The 7,665-nt window shown below is 37.3% G+C and overlaps 1 pseudogene; it reads left to right on the forward strand.

Annotated features, from left to right (window-relative positions):
- Window positions 1-1,005: 1,005 nt before the first annotated feature.
- Window positions 1,006-6,136, forward strand: LOC142857286 (RAB7A-interacting MON1-CCZ1 complex subunit 1 pseudogene; annotated as a pseudogene).
- The last annotated feature ends 1,529 nt before the right edge of the window (window positions 6,137-7,665 follow it).

Here is a 7,665-nt window from a genome sequence, read left to right on the forward strand (position 1 = left end):
TGAGCAAAGAGGTCAAGATTATGAAGAATTCATCCACTGAAACAGTTTACTTGAGCTAATAGTAGCTCACCAACTTCTGCTGGACTGGGGAGGAACAAGCATAGGACCAAACTCGTCCTTCTGAATGTAGTTTACAGTTACATGCATGGGGCAGACTGAGGGGCCACTGGCAGTGACACTGGGATTTATCTCTACTGCATGTACTGGCTTTTTGGGATCCTATTCTCTTTGAATGTATACCTTGCTCAGTCTAGATGTAGTAGGGAGGACCTTGGACTTTTCACAAAGCAAAGTGCCTTAACTTTTCTTAGGATTGAAGGGAGTGGGGTGGGAGGGTGTGTAGAGGGATTGGGAGGAGGGAAAGGAGTGGGAATTTGGGTTGGTATTTAGTATATATATGAAAAGTTAATTTCAATTGTTCAGGCTATGTTCTGTGGGTAAAGTGCTTTCCATGCAAGTATGAGGACCCTACTGTGATCTCCATAGTCCATAGAAAGCCAGGCTTAGTAGAATGTGACGGTTTTCTCAGTGCTCCTGAAGCAGTATATAAAAATAATGAAAAGGTCCTGGTTCAAACAATGTCAAAAACCAAGACAAACACTCAAGTTTGTCTTCTGGCTTTCAGATACAATTCCTGGCATGCATACTTCTGTTTCCACCCACCTATATACACATTTTCAAGCACACATTTAATGTACAGACAAATGGTGCACCATGACTGAAATTACTTGACACTAGAGATGTTTCAACATATGCACGGCAGCAAATGTAATAGAATCCATGAATAGAAATAATGTCACTCACTGCATCATATCATTATCAAATTATCAGAATTATCATAAAAGGACTTTGATAATTTAAATACCCTTCATAATAAAAATTCTAATACTAAGCATAGTAAAATCACACCTAATTTGAAAGCAATAGATAACAAAACTATGCTGACATTATACTGAACAGGGGAAAATAAATGAGTTTCTTTTAAAAATAAAAATACGAAGTTAGATGGCGGCCGCGGTGTCCGGTGTGGTGAGGCGGGTGGAAGAGCTCGGGGACCTGGCTCAGGCCCACATACAGCACCTTAGCGAAGCCGCGGGGGAAGACGATCACTTTTTAATTCGGGCCTCTGCAGCTCTAGAAAAATTGAAACTCTTGTGTGGAGAAGAGCAAGAATGTTCAAATCCATCAAATCTTTTGGAACTGTACATACAGGCCATATTAGACATGACATATTTTGAGGAGAATAAGCTAGTAGATGAAGATTTTCCTGAAGACTCTTCTCCCCAGAAAGTAAAAGAGCTTCTCAGTTTTCTTTCAGAACCAGAAATTTTAGTTAAAGAAAACAATATGCATCCCAAGCTGTGCGATTTGCTTGGGGATGAGCTACTGGAATGCCTCTCTTGGAGACGAGGAGCCCTGTTATATATGTACTGTCACTCTCTAACTAAGAGAAGGGAGTGGCTTCTGAGAAAATCTAACTTGCTCCAGAAGTACCTTGTTGATGGGATCAATTACTTGCTGCAGATGCTAAATTATCGATGCCCTATCCAGTTAAATGAAGGTGTTTCTTTCCAAGACCTAGACACAGCTAAATTACTGAGTACAGGAATATTTAGTGATATTCACGTGCTGGCTATGATGTACAGCGGAGAAATGTGCTACTGGGGATTAAAGCATTGCACAGATCTACAGTCAGAAAATAATGAAGTTGATACTGATGTTTTTGGAGCAAGTTGCACCACACACAAAGAGCCTTTGGATTTCCGAGAAGTAGGAGAAAAAATTTTGAAGAAGTATGTGTCGGTGTGTGAAGGACCTCTGAAGGAGCAGGAGTGGAGCACGGCGGATGCTAAGCAGATCCTGAGCTTCTTTCAGCAGCGCTGCAGCTAGGTGTGCTCTGTCCTCACTGCTTGGAAGAAGATGGGTGAGATGGAAAAGAAGGCTTCAGGAGAGGCGATGTCTACACTGATCCTAAGTATATACACTACGTAAAGATGCCCAGCATGGTACCCTTCTCTAATGCTATCACCATTCATTGTATAGTCCTAAATCTGTGAAAAAGTAGTCTCTCCCTTCTAAAATAGCATATATGTTATTCTAACTGAACTGAACTGCATACAATCCTGCCACTGGTGAGGAGGACCCCAGTTATATTTCACTGTGGTAAAATATTTGTAACACAAATCTGCATACTTCAAAGATGAAAATCAGTTTTCTCCTTGTTTCAGATATATAGATCAGTATAAATGTAGGCAATTAAAAGATTATAACTATATTTAGATTTCATTTCCAGTAATCTAAATGGCAAAAGATTTTAGGAATGAACCATTGTATTTATTTTGCCATGTATTACTAATAATACTTAAATTATTGACTTAGCTACTTTATAAATTATTTTTCTTATTTTGTTTAAAACAAAAACTGCATGGTTTCTCCAATAATGAAGATAAAAATCAGTGTAAATGATTCTGTCAGTTCAGATGCTTTTAGGGCACATCTTTGCATATAATGAACTTTACATATGTTTTGCCTTTATTAGGATTGAAATGCTGATGGTCAGAGAGCCTAATTTGCTGTCTTGCTCACCAACTTTCTGCCTACCTCAACTCCTGTTGTCTAGGGATAGTCTGTATGATGATCCCTTCTGATGCACTAGACTTCTGTCCCAATGACATCTTTACATTCCAGTAATTTCTGCTCCTGCACCTTGTGCATTAGCCATACTCAGTTTCTCTTTCTAAAATCTTAAGTTTCAGTAACTGATAACAATTCTCCGCTTTTCAGCTTTTAAAATTTCCTTGTTTTTATTGGTTTCTCTCTATTTTTATTCTACAGCTTTTATCCTTTTTACAGGTTTCTTTCTTGACTGTTCTTCTGACTCTTAGTGAGCCTCTTTCATGCTTTCTTTGCCCTGCATTTCATGGGACGTCATCTGAACTACTCTCCCCCATTGTTTCCTCTTCTGTCTTATCTGGTAGTGTTGTCCTTAGCTGGCTTTCAACACTGTATTAATCCTCCATCAGCTGTTTATTCTTAGGAGACTTAGTTATGTGGAAGGCATGTAGTCTTTCAGAGTGTGTTTCTACATGCGTGACTTCACTTAGAAGAACGTTGACTGTAAGCAACGAAGGTGCCTGTCCTTCCCCCCTGTAGTAGAGTCAAATTCATTAGTCACCTCTACTGTTGTTCTTTTAAATTCTGAAGAAGTCAACTTATATTTACTCATTTTTCTGTTTTAAAGAAAAATAGGTTGCCTATTTTTTGATGACCAATCTTTTCTAGTTCCTTGTTTTCTTGTTGTTTCTCACTTTCTGTCTTCATGTAAGTTCTGTTCTTCTTTCTCTTTCTTGCTTTTTACTCCAAATGCTCATGCTAAAGAATATCTTTCACAGCCATTTGGCTTGCAGTGCCCATAATATCAGGCTGATTTCCCTGCCAGGAACTTGAGCCCCAGTCTCCTTGCTTCCTCTGAAGTTTATTTCTAACTGCCTATTAAATACTGACTGCACAGTAATTTTAAGTTCAGTATGAGCAAAAGACAGATACTTCATTTTTAATGGAAAATCTTCTCTGCTTCACCCCCCCCCCGCAGTTTTGTGTAGTTTTTCAGGAAGAGAAACAGAAGGTTTACCTTCCCAGCCTCATTTCTATACTCTGATTTGTCTTCTAGATCAACATTTTTCCAAACATCAAAATTACAGGCTCCTTTTTGATCAACAAAATTCTGAATAGGCAATTGTAGCTAGGGGAGATTCCTCCATCCCTGCTTCAACTTCTGGCATATCTTTATAAAACCAAGATTTTTATGTTTCCTAGCATTTTAGCAAGTTTTATTATGAAAATACTTTGGCTTTCTAAAATTAAATAATCTTTAATGTGATTTTTAGAAGCACAGACTTTTTCAGTGGGTCATAGTCAATTAATCAAGTTCTTCCAGTACTTTCCCAATGCACTTATGTGTTTCAGCCTCAGTACCTTTGTAGACACCATTATTTCCAGGCCTTTCTTTGTGGTCAGGTAAATAATTTACTTGTATGATGTACTTTTAGTAATACTGTGTCCAGAGGTTGTTTTCAGCCCTTTCCAGTAGAAATTAGATATTCCTTCATATTTTTTGTCTTCCTTTTCCCACATTACCACAGCACAATGTGTTGTAATTATTTTTCTTACTATTAAATGAACTCCATATCTTAAAATTTTACCTTTGCACATACTGTTCATTGCATGGTAGGTAGTTATGTTTTTTGAATTAATGAGGCATGATTTGAAATGCCAAATTTTGCACAAAAGCATTGCTGCTATTGCATTCCAAACTGCCATGCCCTCTATACCAGTGGTTCATACATCCAAAAGGAAAATATATTCCTCAGAAGAGTAAAATGTTACTTGGATACTAAACCTGAGAAAACAAGACCTTGTCTTCAGAAGCTGAGAACTTCATGTTTTGCCTTTATTACCTTTGTGGACTCACTGGTTGGTACAATTATGAGGGTATTCTTGGGTGCTTTTGTATAATTTACTCCCTCCCCCAAACAATTGGAGAACAATTTGTAGACCATAATAGTTGCAGTACTTTTTACTGTGGTATTATAAATGAACAACACATTTTGTATTCATTTAATCTTGATGAGTAAATTCTTTTATGTAGAATGAAGTAACCTCAAAATACCAAATATTCCACATATGGACAATAGTTAAGCCTCCAATCGATTTTTTCAACAACTGCTGTATGCCTACTACATGCCATGTCGTGTCCTAGGCACCAAGGATAGAGCTTTGGAAATACTATCATCCATGAGTGGATGAGGAATATACAGCATGTCAAGGGATAATGCTATTGAGCATGATGTAGGGTGTAAGGGACAAGTGTGACTTGGAGATGGGTGCTGTTTTATTTAGAGTGATGAGAACGGCACATCTAAGCACCTGTCTTCAATTTCCATCCTGTTATTTAGATACCTTGGGTATTCAGTACTCTCAAAGATTTTCTTAGGGAAGTCACTACCTACAATCTTCTCACTTTTGCTGCATTGAATGGACTTCTTATCAGTGGCATTCCTAATGTCTACTGCCTAAAGGCCTTGGCATTTTATTCATTCCAAGTAGTTTTCCTAGTACCTTCCAGTTCCCTTTTCTGTCTTCTGTAAGGTTCCTATATCTGTCCACAGAAGCCAAACTCTGTAGTTTCTTTAATATCACTTCCCTATATATTTAAAACACAATATGAGGTAACATAGTTTGGGAATATTACATTAAGAGGTACTTAATATGTCACAATTAATGTATACATTATATATTCATGCTGATGTTCAGTGGGTTTTGTTTTCCTACTTCTAGTGAAAAATCACTTTATCTTCAGTTGGAATTCGCTGCTGTTTACTAAGATGTAAAATGTTATAGGATTTCCCACAATCCTTAAATGTTTATCCTTAAATGTATGAATTTTCTGATATGGATCGGGCTGTGAGACTTGAATGTGAGTTTGAGGCCAGCCTGGTCTACAAGGGAAGTTTCAGGACAGCTAGGGCTATTACACAGAAACCCTGTGTCATAAAACAAAAACAACAACAACAAAAAGACTAAGAGACTGTCTCTTACTATGTTTATAGGCTTTTTGGCTACTGTGTATTATTTGGTGTTAAGGCATTCCCTTGTCTTTTGCATACAGTAGAGTGAGGTAAGAGTCATGACTAAAAGCCCACCATAAAGTTACATTCCTAGTGTTACACAGCCTTGCCGTCAGTGCTCTGATCTTCATTAAAATGTATGAGCTGTGTGTGAAGTTGTTGTCTGACTTATCTTCATGACACTTTAAAAACCCACTGCTACTAACATGGTCTACTTTAGATTGCTTGTATCCTTGGTCTGTCTTTTAGGGTCCCTTTTGTGACTATGAGGATAACCCATCTGCCACAGAATCCAGGATTCCATAGTTCTCTAGTATTACTTACCCTGAGTTCTTTTAATATAAAATGAAATACATTATGGAAGTATTATATAAACATGAGCTTAATATAGCCAGAATTAAAAGTATTCATTATATACTTATACTGGTGTTGAGTAGTTTTGTTTTTGCGACTTTTAGTGACATTTTCCAACTACAGTGTTTTGGAACATGATTAATAAAATAAAACCACATTCCTGTAAAAAAAAATACGAAGTTATCTATTTTCACCATTCTCATGTAATTGATACCTTGCTCAAACATCTGAGTCTGATTCATGGGACCCACATAGTTAGAAGACAGAATTGGTTTCTTCAAGTTGTTTTTTGACATCCACATACATCCCACAAAAACATACCATATATATCAATAAATAAGCACATTTAATATGCTTTTAATGAATAAAAAAGAAATTTGAACATACAAGGCAATAAGTCAGAATAAAGGGCCTAGATAAAAATGTACACATCAAAAGACATGAGTTTCTATAAATGTACTAAAATCATGGACAGTAGACTACCTTTAAAAGTAAGAGTGTTGAAAGTACTGAATACTTGCATGCAAAAGACTAAAGCTAAAGCCATCCACCATCCACATTAAGAAGTCTGTTTTCCTTGTTTAGATGTTTAGGTAGCCAAGTTGGTGAGACTTTGTGGGATAACGTCTGACACTACCAGGAGGCACAATTTCACAGCAAACACCCTATTCCTCTGGCACTGACAGTCTTTCTGCCCAGTATTATGAAATGTTTCATGAGCTTTCCTTGCTGGAGTTGTAGAGATATCCACGAGGGCTAGGCTCACAACTCTGCATTTTGATTGTCTATGGTTTTCTGTAATGGTGTTCATCTGTTTCAAAGAGAAGTTTATTTGAATAAGAGTGAGGGTTAGACTTATTGGTGGGTATAAGGAGAAATATTTATAAGGAAAGGCCACACGGTCTCAACCGTACACAATGAGCTACGCTCTGAGAAACTATAGGCAACTAAGAGATATTCAACATGTGTAGCCACCAGAGAAATAGAAATCAAAATGTCTGTGAGATTCCATCTTACATCTGTAAGGACTGCTAAATCAAAAACACAAGTGACAGCTTAGGTTGGAAAGGATGTATAGCAAATGGAACACCCCTCCCTTGCTTTTGAGAGTACAAACTGGTATAATCATTATGGAAATCAATATGGCAGTTTCTCAGAAAAAAATGGGAATTAATCTATCCCAAGACCCTTCTATACCATTCTTGGGCATATATTGAAAGGATGTTCAATGATACCTAACAAGGGCACTTGCTCAAATATGTTCATAGCAGCTTCATTTGTAATAGCTAGGACCTGGAAACAATCTAGATGTCCTTCAACTGAGAAATGGATAAAGAAAATATGGTGTTTTTACACATTGGAGTATTACTGAGCTGCCAGAAACAAGGATACCAGGAAAATTGTAGGCAAAAGTATGAAACTAGAAAAAAATCATCCTGAGTGAGATAGACCAGACTGAGGAAGATAAACATGGTATGTATTCACTCATAAGTGGATATTAGCTGCGAAGTAAAGAATAATTGTGCTATAATTCACAATCCCAGAGTAACTAGGTGACAAGGAGTGTTCTAGGGAGCATGCTTGAATCTGAGAAAGAAATAGAAGAGATTTTATGGGTGAACTGGGCTCAGATAGGGATGGAAACATGAGAGATCACGTTGGTGGGATAGAGGAGAAAAGTACT

Source organism: Microtus pennsylvanicus, chromosome 9 (genome assembly GCF_037038515.1).
Source record: "Microtus pennsylvanicus isolate mMicPen1 chromosome 9, mMicPen1.hap1, whole genome shotgun sequence".
Classification (NCBI taxonomy): domain Eukaryota; kingdom Metazoa; phylum Chordata; class Mammalia; order Rodentia; family Cricetidae; genus Microtus; species Microtus pennsylvanicus.